The sequence below is a fragment of the Pteronotus mesoamericanus genome, unplaced genomic scaffold (genome assembly GCF_021234165.1).
Source record: "Pteronotus mesoamericanus isolate MK-2021 breed Mesoamerican mustached bat unplaced genomic scaffold, CSHL_Meso_final scaffold_36, whole genome shotgun sequence".
Classification (NCBI taxonomy): Eukaryota; Metazoa; Chordata; class Mammalia; order Chiroptera; family Mormoopidae; genus Pteronotus; species Pteronotus mesoamericanus.
Window position 1 is genome coordinate 14,321,197 of NW_026555313.1, and position 9,685 is coordinate 14,330,881.

A 9,685-nucleotide genomic window follows, 5' to 3' on the forward strand; every position below is an offset into this window, starting at 1 on the left:
TCCAACAACTTGTTGTTTGTTGATTTATTAATGATAGATAGCTGTCTGGAGTGTGTATGAGGTGATATCTCATTGAGGTTTTAATTTGCATTTCTATGATAATTAATGATGTTGAGCATCTTCTTTCATATGTCTATTGGCCATCTGAAATAAATTTTAAATTAGTATTAAGCATTAATTAATTACATAATTAATTAAGCTTTGAAGTTAATACTGGGTATAGCATATACATTTTCCTTGAGCATTTGGTTCTTTGCTGATCTTTGCTAGTAACTTTTAAAGTCTAAATTATAATGTTTTGAATAATATAAAAATTAGAAAAGTGTTTACCTCTACCTTAATCAACTTACTAAGGTTATTACAATCCTCCATAACCTAGTGGTATGATATATGAATTACAAGGGAAACAAAAAATGAAAAAAGTAGGTTACCATGATTATACATTAAAATGCTGATGGCCGGTGCCATGCATTCCTTGCTCTCTGCCTCTCTTTCACCGCTGCCCAGTCCACCACCACTGCCATGGCCAAAGCTGATATTGCACTGACTAGACTGGCTGCTGTGGGCCAGAATTTAATTTTGAACACATCTGACAATGGCTTTGTCATCTGTGCTTTTAATAGAACAGCTTCCAAAGTTGATGATTTCTTGGCCAATGAGGCAAAGGAAACTAAAGTGGTTGCTGCTCACACCTTGAAAAACATGGTCTCCAAACTGAAGAAACCATGGTGGACCACGCTGCTTGTGAAGGCTGGTCAGGCTGTTGATGATTTCATTGAAAAATTGATACCATTGCTGGACACTGGTGTCATCATCACTGATAGAGGAAATTCTTAATGTTAGGATACCACAAGACAATGTTGAGACCTCAAGGCCAAGGGAATCTTGTTTGTAGGGAGCAGCATTAGTGGAGGAAAAGAAGGGGCCTGGTATAGCCCATTACTTATGCCTGGAGGGAACAAAGAAGCCTGGCCTCACATCAAGACAATCTTCCAGGGAACACTGCAAAAGTGTGACTGGGTGGGAGACAAGGGAGCAGGACACTTTATAAAGATGGTACACAATGGGATGGAGTGCACAATGGGGACATGCAGCTGACCTGTGAGTCTTACTACCTAATAAAGGACATCCTGGGCATGGAGCACAATGAGATGGCACAGGCATTTGAGGAATAGAATAAGACAGAGCTAGACTCATTCCTGTTGAAATCACAGTCAATATTCTCAGGTTCCAAGATAGTGACAGCACTCACCTGCTACCGAGGTCAGGGACAGTAAGGGGCAGAATGGGATATGGAAGTGAACTGCCATCTCAGCCCTGGAGTATGGTGTGCTGTCACCCTTCCTGGAGAAGCAGTCTTTGCCCAATGCTTATCATCTCTAAGGGATGAGAGTATTCAAGCTATCAAAAAGCTGAAGGGTCCTCAAAAAATCCAGTTTAAAGGTGATAAGAAATTATTCCTGGAGGACATTCGAAAGGCCCTCTATGTTTCCAATATCATCTCTTATGCTCAAGGCTTTATGCTGCTAAGACAGCCACCACTGAAATTGGCTGGACCCTCAACTATGATGGCATTCCCTTGATGTGGGAGGGAAGGGTACATCATCAGAAGTGTATTCCTAGGAAAAATAAAAAATGAATTTAATCTAACCCAGAACTTCAAAACCTACTTCTAGACAAATTCTTTTTTTTCCTTGTTTCAACATTTATTTTATTTTTTTAATTTATTATTTTTTCAAAAACATTTGTCTCTGCATAACCCCCACCACTTTCCCTTGCCCCCTCCCTCCTTCCCTCCTTCAGCTCTTCCCCTTTGGTTTTGTCCATGAGTCCTTGCTATATGTTCCTTGACTTTACCCTTCCCTTCCTTTTCCCCACCCCCGCTCCTTCCCTCTTGTCTCTGTTGATTTCTTTTCCTTTTAGTGTTCCTGGTCTTATTTTCCTTGCATCTTTGTATTGTTGGTTAGGTTCCGCTTATAGGTGAGATCATATGGTATTTGTCTTTCGCCCCCTGGCTTATTTCGCTTAGCATAATGCTCTCAAGTTCCATCCATGTTGTCGCAAAGTTTAGTAGTTCTTTTATTCTTTCTGCTACGTAGTATTCCATTGTGTATATGTACCATCATTTTTGATCCAATCATCTCCTGATGGGCATTTAGGTTGCTTCCAACACTTGGCTATTGTAAATTGTGCTGCTATGAACATTGGGGTGCATAGGTTCTTTTGTATTGGCGTTTTGGTGTTCTCAGGGTATAGTCCCAGCAGGGGAATCACTGGATCAAAAGGCAGTTCCATTTTCAGCTTTTTGAGGAAATTCCACACAGCTTTCCACAGTGGCTGCACCAGTCTGCATTCCCACCAACAGTGTGCGAGCGTTCCCTTTTCTCCACAGCCTCGCCAGCACCTGTTGTTTGTTGATCTGTTTATGATGGCCATTCTGACCAGTGTGTGGTGGTACCTCATGGTGGTTTTGATCTGCATTTCTCTAATGGCTAGTGATGCTGAGCATCCTTTCAAATGCCTCTGGGCCCTCTGTATCTCCTCCTTGGAAAAGCATCTGCCCAGGTCCTTTGCCCATTTTTTGATTGGATCATTTGTCATCTTGGAGTGGAGTCGAGTGAGTTCTTTATATATTTTGGAGATCAAACCTCTGTCTGATGTATCATTAGCAAATATATTTTCCCATAGGGTTGGCTCCCTTTTCATTTTGCTGATGTTTTCTTTAGCCGTGCAGAAGCTTCTTATTTTGATGAGGTCCCACTTGTTTATTCTTTCCTTTTAGTCCCTTGCTTTAGGAGACATATCAGTGAAAAAATTGCTGCATGGGATATCTGAGAGTTCTTGCCAATGTTCTCCTCTAAGACTTTGATGGTGTTGCAACTTGTATTTAAGTCTTTTATCCATCCTGAGTTTATTTTTGTGTTTGGTGTCAGCTGATGATCCAATTTCAATTTTTTGCATGTAGCCGTCCAGCTCTCCCAACACCATTTGTTGAAGAGGCTCTTATTGCTCAACTTTATGCTTCTGCCCCCTTTGTCGAATATTAGATGTCCATAGAGACCTGGGCTTATTTCTGGGCTTTCTATTCTGTTCCACTGGTCTATGGGTCTGTTCTTGTGCCAGTACCAGATTGTTTTGAGTATGGTGGCTTTGTAGCAGAGTTTGCTGTCCGGTATTGTGATCCCTCCTACTTTGTGTTTCTTTCTCAAAATTGCTGCGGCTATTCGGGGTTGTTTATGGTTCCATATAAATTTTTGAAATGTTTGTTCTATTTCTGTGAAATACATCATTGGTATCCTAATAGGGATTGCGTTGAATCTATAAATTGCTTTGGGGAGTATGGACATTTTGAGGATATTAATTCTTCCAATCCATGAGCATGGTATATGCTTCCATTTATTTGTGTCTTCCTTAATTTCTTTCTTCAATGTTGTATAGTTTTCTGCGTACAAGTCTTTTACCTCTTTGGTTAAATTTATTCCTAGGTACTTTATTTTTCTTCTTGCTATATCGAATGGAATTTTTTTTCTTATTTCTTCTTCTTCTGTTTCACTGCTGGTGTACAAAAATGCCTTTGATTTCTGAATGTTGACTTTGTATCCTGCTGTTTTGCTAAATTCACTTATTAGGCTGAGTTTTTTCATAGAGTCTACAGGGTTCTCTATGGACACTATCATGTCATCTGCAAACAATGATAGTTTTACTTCCTCCTTTCCTATTTGGATGCCTTTTATCTCTTTCTCTTGTCTGACCGCTGTGGCTAGGACTTCCAATACAATGTTGAAAAGAAGCGGTGAGAGCGGACATCCTTGTCGTGTTCCCGATCTTAGTGGGAAAGCTTTCAGTTTTTGCCCGTTGAGTATGATATTAGCTGTAGGTTTTTCATATATGGCCTTTATTACATTGAGGAATGCCCCATTTATTCCCATTTTGCGGTGTGTTTTGATCACAAATGGGTGCTGTACCTTATCAAATGCTTTTTCTGGGTCTATCGAGATGATCATGTGGTTTTTGTCTTTTCTTTTATATATGTGATGTATCACGTTTACTGATTTGCGTATATTGAATAATCCCTGCATCCCTGGGATGAATCCCACTTGATTGTGGTGGATAATCTTTTGAATGTATTGCTGGATGCGGTTTGCCAATATTTTGTTGAGGATTTTAGCATCTATGTTCATCAGCGAAATTGGCCTGTAATTTTCTCTCTTTGTAGGGTCTTTATCTGGTTTTGGGATCAGGATGATGCTGGCCTCATAAAAAGAGTCTGGGAGTCTTCCCTCCTCTTGGATTTTTTGGAATAGTCTGAGAAAGACAGGGGTTAGATCTTCCTTAAATGTTTTGGAAAATTCTCCTGTGAAACCGTCCGGCCCAGGGCTTTTGTGTGCTGGGAGTTTCTTGATGATTGCTTCAATTTCCCCAGCTGTTATCGGTCTGTTCAAGCTTTCTGTTTCTTCCTCCTTCAGTGTTGGAAGATTATACTTTTCTAAAAATTTGTCCATTTCATCGATGTTTTCAAACTTCTTGGCATATAATTGTTCATAGTTCTTAATTTGGGTCCTCTCCCTTTTTTTCTTGATGAGTCTGCTTAAAGCCTTGTCAATTTTATTTATCTTTTCAAAAACCAGCTCCTGGATTGGTTGATCCTTTGAATTGTTCTTTTCGTCTCTATGTAATTCAGTTCTTCTCTGATCTTGACTATTTCCTTCCTTCTACTTGCTCTGGGATTTATTTGTTGTTGTTTCTCCAATTCTTGAAGTTGTAGTGTTAGGTCTTTTATTTGAAATGTTTCTATCTTTTTTAGGTAAGCCTGTATTGCTATGAACTTCCCTCTGAGGAGCCTTTGCTGTGTCCCATAGGTTTTGGACTGTTGTCTGTTCATTTTCACTTGTTTCCAGAAATGTTTTGATTTCTTCTCTTTTCTCATTATTGACCCATTCATTGTTTAATAGTCTACTGTTCAGTCTCCATGAGTTTGCAAGTTTTTGAAGTTTCTCTTTGAGGTTGATTTCCAGTTTCAAGCCCTTGTGGTCTGAAAAAAAGTTTGGTATTATTTCAGTTTTCCTGAATTTGCTGAGGTTTGCTTTGTGTCCTATCATGTGGTCTATCTTTGAAAAACTGCCATGAGCATTTGAAAAGAATGTGTATTTTTCTTCTTTGGGATGTAAGGTTCTATATATGTCAGTTAAGTCTCTTTGATTCAGTGTGTCATTGAGCGCCACAATATCCTTATTGATGTTTTGTTTGGAAGATCTGTTGATTTTTGACAGTGGGGTGTTGAAATCCCCTACTATCAGTGTGTTGCTGCCTATATCTTTTTTGATGTCATCCAACAATTTCCTTATAAACTTGGGGGCTCCTATATTGGGAGCATATAAGTTTACAATGTTGATGTCTTCTTGATAGATTCTTCCTTTAAGTATGATAAAGTGTCCCTCTGGGTCTCTTTTTATGGCCTTTGTTTTGAAATCTACTTTGTCTGATACAAGTATGGCAACCCGGCCTTTTTCTCATGTCCATTTGCTTGGAATATTTTTTTCCATCCCTTTACTTTCAATCTGTGTAGGTCTCTTGCTCTGAGATGGGTCTCTTGTAGGCAGCATATGCATGGGTCATGTTTTCTTATCCATTCAGCTACCCTGTGTCTTTTGATTGGGGCATTTAGTCCATTCACATTGAGAGATACTACTGATAGAAACTTACTCATCTTTTCTCTTTGTACCTGTGTTTTTCTCTTTCTCACTCTTTTCCTTCATCTTCTTAAACCAGTCCCTTTAGCATATCATGTAGTGCTGGTTTGGTAGAGATGTATTCTTTTAGCCTTCTCTTGTCTGGGAAACTCTGTAATTCCCCTTTTATTTTAATTGAGAGCCTTGCTGGGTAGAGCAGCCTTGGCTGTAGGCCCTTGCTTTTCATGACTTGGAATATTTGTTGCCATTCCCTTCTGGCTTGTAGTGTTTCTGTTGAGAAGTCAGCTCCTAGGCATATTGGGGCTCCCTTGTATGTTACTTTCTCCTTCTCCCTTGCTGCCTTGAGGATTCTCTCTTTGTCTTTGATAGTTGCCATTTCAATGATGTTGTGTCTTGGAGTGGACCTCCTTGAATCCCTCTTGAGTGGGGCCCTCTGTGCCGCCTGGATCCATGAGAGCCTTTCTCTCATCAAATTAAGGAAATTTTCCATCATTACTTTCTCGAGGAGGTTCTCTATCCCTTGCTCCTCTTCTTCTCCTTCTGGTATCCCTATTATACGGATATTATTGCGTTTCAGGTTGTCCTGCATTTCCCTAAATGCCTCTTCATTCTTTTTGAGTCTTTGTTCCATTTCTTGTTCTCTCTGGGAGCTTTTTTCTACCTTTTCCTCCATCTCACTTATTCGATCCTCAGCTTCATCCAGCCTGCTTTGAATTCCTTCTACTGTGTTCTTCAATTCAGAAATGGTATTCTTCATATCCTCTTGTGTCTTCTTGATAGTTTCTATGTCCTTTTCCAGGTTTATATAATTTGTTGTAAGATCCTGATAGTTTCTCTGCAGTCTCATAGTTCTCTTTGAGCTGGCTGAGCTCATTGAGCTTCCTTAGAACCATTGTTTTGAATTCCATATCTGATAGTTCCCTTGCCTCTATTTCATTTAGTTCTCTCTGTGGGGAGTCCCCTTTCCACTCATTTGGGGGGAACTTCTTTTTTTTCCCATTTTTGTGAGTCTGTTAAATAATTTACTTACTTATTTATTTATTTATTTTTGCTTCTGCTTCAATTGGGCTGTCTAGATTTCCTGACTTTGTGGATTAAACTTCTATGGTAGTAGGTGGATTTTTTATTTATTTATTTATTTATTTATTTATTTATTTATTTATTTATTTATTTATTTTTCCCTTTATTTTTCTTTCTGGGCCTGCCTCTGATGATGTCAGTTGTTGACCCTATATGACCTTGGGTTGTTTGTTTGAGCCTTCCAGGAGTCTACTGTCTGTGTCTGACTCTTGCCTGGGGCAGCTCTGTGACCCCTTCAGTCAGGGATGGACTCTTTTTTGGTATCGCTCTACACTCTCACGCCAGCTCCTTGAGCCCGCTCTTTGAGCGCACTCCCTAGCACGGCAGGATACCCCTCCTGCCTGGGCTCACTGCGTGCTTGCTCCAGACATGGGGGCTTATTCGCGACCTCGCGAACTCGTCTGGCCCCCCTGGCCAGGGAGCTCCCCGGCACTGGTCAGTTTAGGGTCTTCTATTGTGTGTTTTCCCTGCTTTTGGCTCTTTGAGTGCGTTGCTTGCCCTCGCCAAATGGAGACTACTGAAATGGGAGGAAGTCAGCTCCAAGACTCTCCGGTTGATCCTGTCTCCGGTCTCTCCTCCAGGAACTCTGGGGAGCTCTGTGACCCCTCGGCTGGGGATCTACTAATTCTGTGAGCCGCTCTGTAATCATGGGCGAGCAGATCAATTTACGCCTGCCCTTGCCGCTCTGTGCACTCCCTTGCAGGCCATATCAGTGGCAATCTGTGGGAGGCCTTGCTGGCCAGTGCAAGCATTCACCAGCCCACGCAGGTCACACACACACTCGCCAACCCTCGCTGGCCACTCCGCGCGAGTGTGCGCGCCTGCTCTGGGTGTTTTGGGGGTGTCTATATGTGCTTTTCGGCTTTTGGCTCTTTGGTGGTGTGGCCTCTTCCCATGCAATGGAGACTACGGCAAGGAGAAAGAGCCGAGACTTCCCGGTTCCTCCTCCCGTTCTTTCCCAATGCCTCTGTTTCCAGTCTCTCCTCAGGGGTCTCCGGGCAGTTCCGTGACCCCTTCGGCCAAGGATCCACCCCCTGTGCGGACTGCGTTTCAGTTGCAGGCAGTCTGGTTCATGGGTGTCCTGCTTCTGCCTCTTTGGGGGCGCGCCTTTCCAGCCCACAGTGGAGACTAGGGAATGGGGAGGGAGTCAGGACTCCCCGGCTCCTCCCCCCATTCTTTCCCCAAAGCCTCCATCTCCAGTCTCTCCTCAATGCTCTCCCAGCCAGTCTGCACTCAGCCCCCTAGCTCACACACACAAGCTGTGTGTGGAGCGCACAAAAGGCAGGTTAATTGATTCCTTTATGCCTGAGCGAGATGGTAGCTGCAGAGTGGGAGGTGCATTATCACCATGGCTCCACTGCCCCCATCTCAGTTCCCTTCACCAAGTTTTCCTCACCAGTCTTTTCCCAGGCACCAGCCCACCCTGCTGCCGCCTCTACCCAGAGATCAGGGAGGGTGGCTGCCACTGCAATTTTTGCGTTGGCTCTTTAAATGTCTCTTTGCATCCCCAGCTACCTGTCTCTGGCAGAGAGCGCCCCTAAGGTTTTCGAGGTTGCGTTTTGTCTGTATTTTCTTGGTTTTAGCTGCTGTAGTTTAGGGGTCCCTGTTTATGATTTAGACCCCATTCTTCTCGGGGGAAGCTAACTGGCCGTTTCAATGTCCCTGTGGTGCTAGTGCCCGTGGGCACCCAGCCCACCCTCTCGAGCCTCCACCGCACTTCTCACCTGTTGGGATGTGTGAGAGTCGAATCCACTGTCCGCGTCTCCAAGGCTCCTCTCCCACTATCGTTCCATTGTTTTCCAGGTGATTACTCCACTATTTAGTCGCAATTCCAGTTTGGTCTTGGGAGGAGGTCAGCGTGACTCCCATTCACTCCTCCGCCATCTTAATCCTCTAGACAACTTCTTTAAGTCAGCTGTCAAAACCTGCCAGGACTACTGGCGGTGGGCAGTCAGTACTGGTGGGCATCCCCAGGCCCTGCTTCACCACTGCTCTTTGCTTCTGTGACAGACAGACATGACATGTGGCCAGCCAACCTGCTCCAGGCTCCGCAGGATTACTTTGGGGCTCATACCTATGAACTCTTAGCCAAAGCAGGGAAGTTTATCCACACTAACTGAGCAGGCATGGAGGCAGTGTGCCATCTTCTTCATATAACATCTCATTGGACTTGTGTTACCAACCATGACTCCATGGACAGGGACATTCCATTTGCCACACAATACTGCTTACATGCCCTTTGCCCTACTTTCTGTTCAGATAGTTTTAAAAAATTGTTGTAAGAGACTCTTGAAAAAGTCAACCTGAGCACACCTGTGGAGTAGTAGTTCTATGAGAACCATCATACCCTTTGCCTTTGCCTTCAGGGACTGATGGGGAATTGTCATATGCTTGACAGGAAGAGCCAGCACCTTGACACAGTCACTGTCCACATGTCTTGTGGATTAGGGAGGCCCCTGAGTCTACCCTGATAGAGAGATCACGGAGAAGGGGAAGGATCTGTGGGATCTGCTCAGACCTGAACCTTTGTGTCATGCAGTTGAATTCTCTTTTCCTCTACTTCATAAAAACTACCTTATATTTCAAAAATAATAATAAATAAAATGTTGATAATGTTTACTTATATCTGTATGGCAGGATATTAGGTAATTTAAATTTATTTTTATTTATCTTGCTTACCTGTCTTTTATAATAATTATGTATTGCTTAGGTAAATAAAAAAAGAAAAACATAAGAACTGAAAGAAATAAATGGTACAGAGAGCCAAAGGAAAGAGAAAAATGGCATCTAGCCTCATTCTTTCAGTGGTCTAGGGTTTTTACAAAAAGACTGAAAAAAACTGCAAAAAAAATTTCTGACAAAAAAAAAAGTGGGGAAGATTGAGTGCAGCGGAACAAGAAAGAAGAAAATGAAGG

The 9,685-nt window shown here is 42.5% G+C and overlaps 1 pseudogene; it reads left to right on the plus strand.

Moving 5' to 3' along the window:
* Positions 1–522: 522 nt before the first annotated feature.
* LOC129086124 (6-phosphogluconate dehydrogenase, decarboxylating-like) lies at positions 523–8,958 on the plus strand (annotated as a pseudogene).
* The last annotated feature ends 727 nt before the right edge of the window (positions 8,959–9,685 follow it).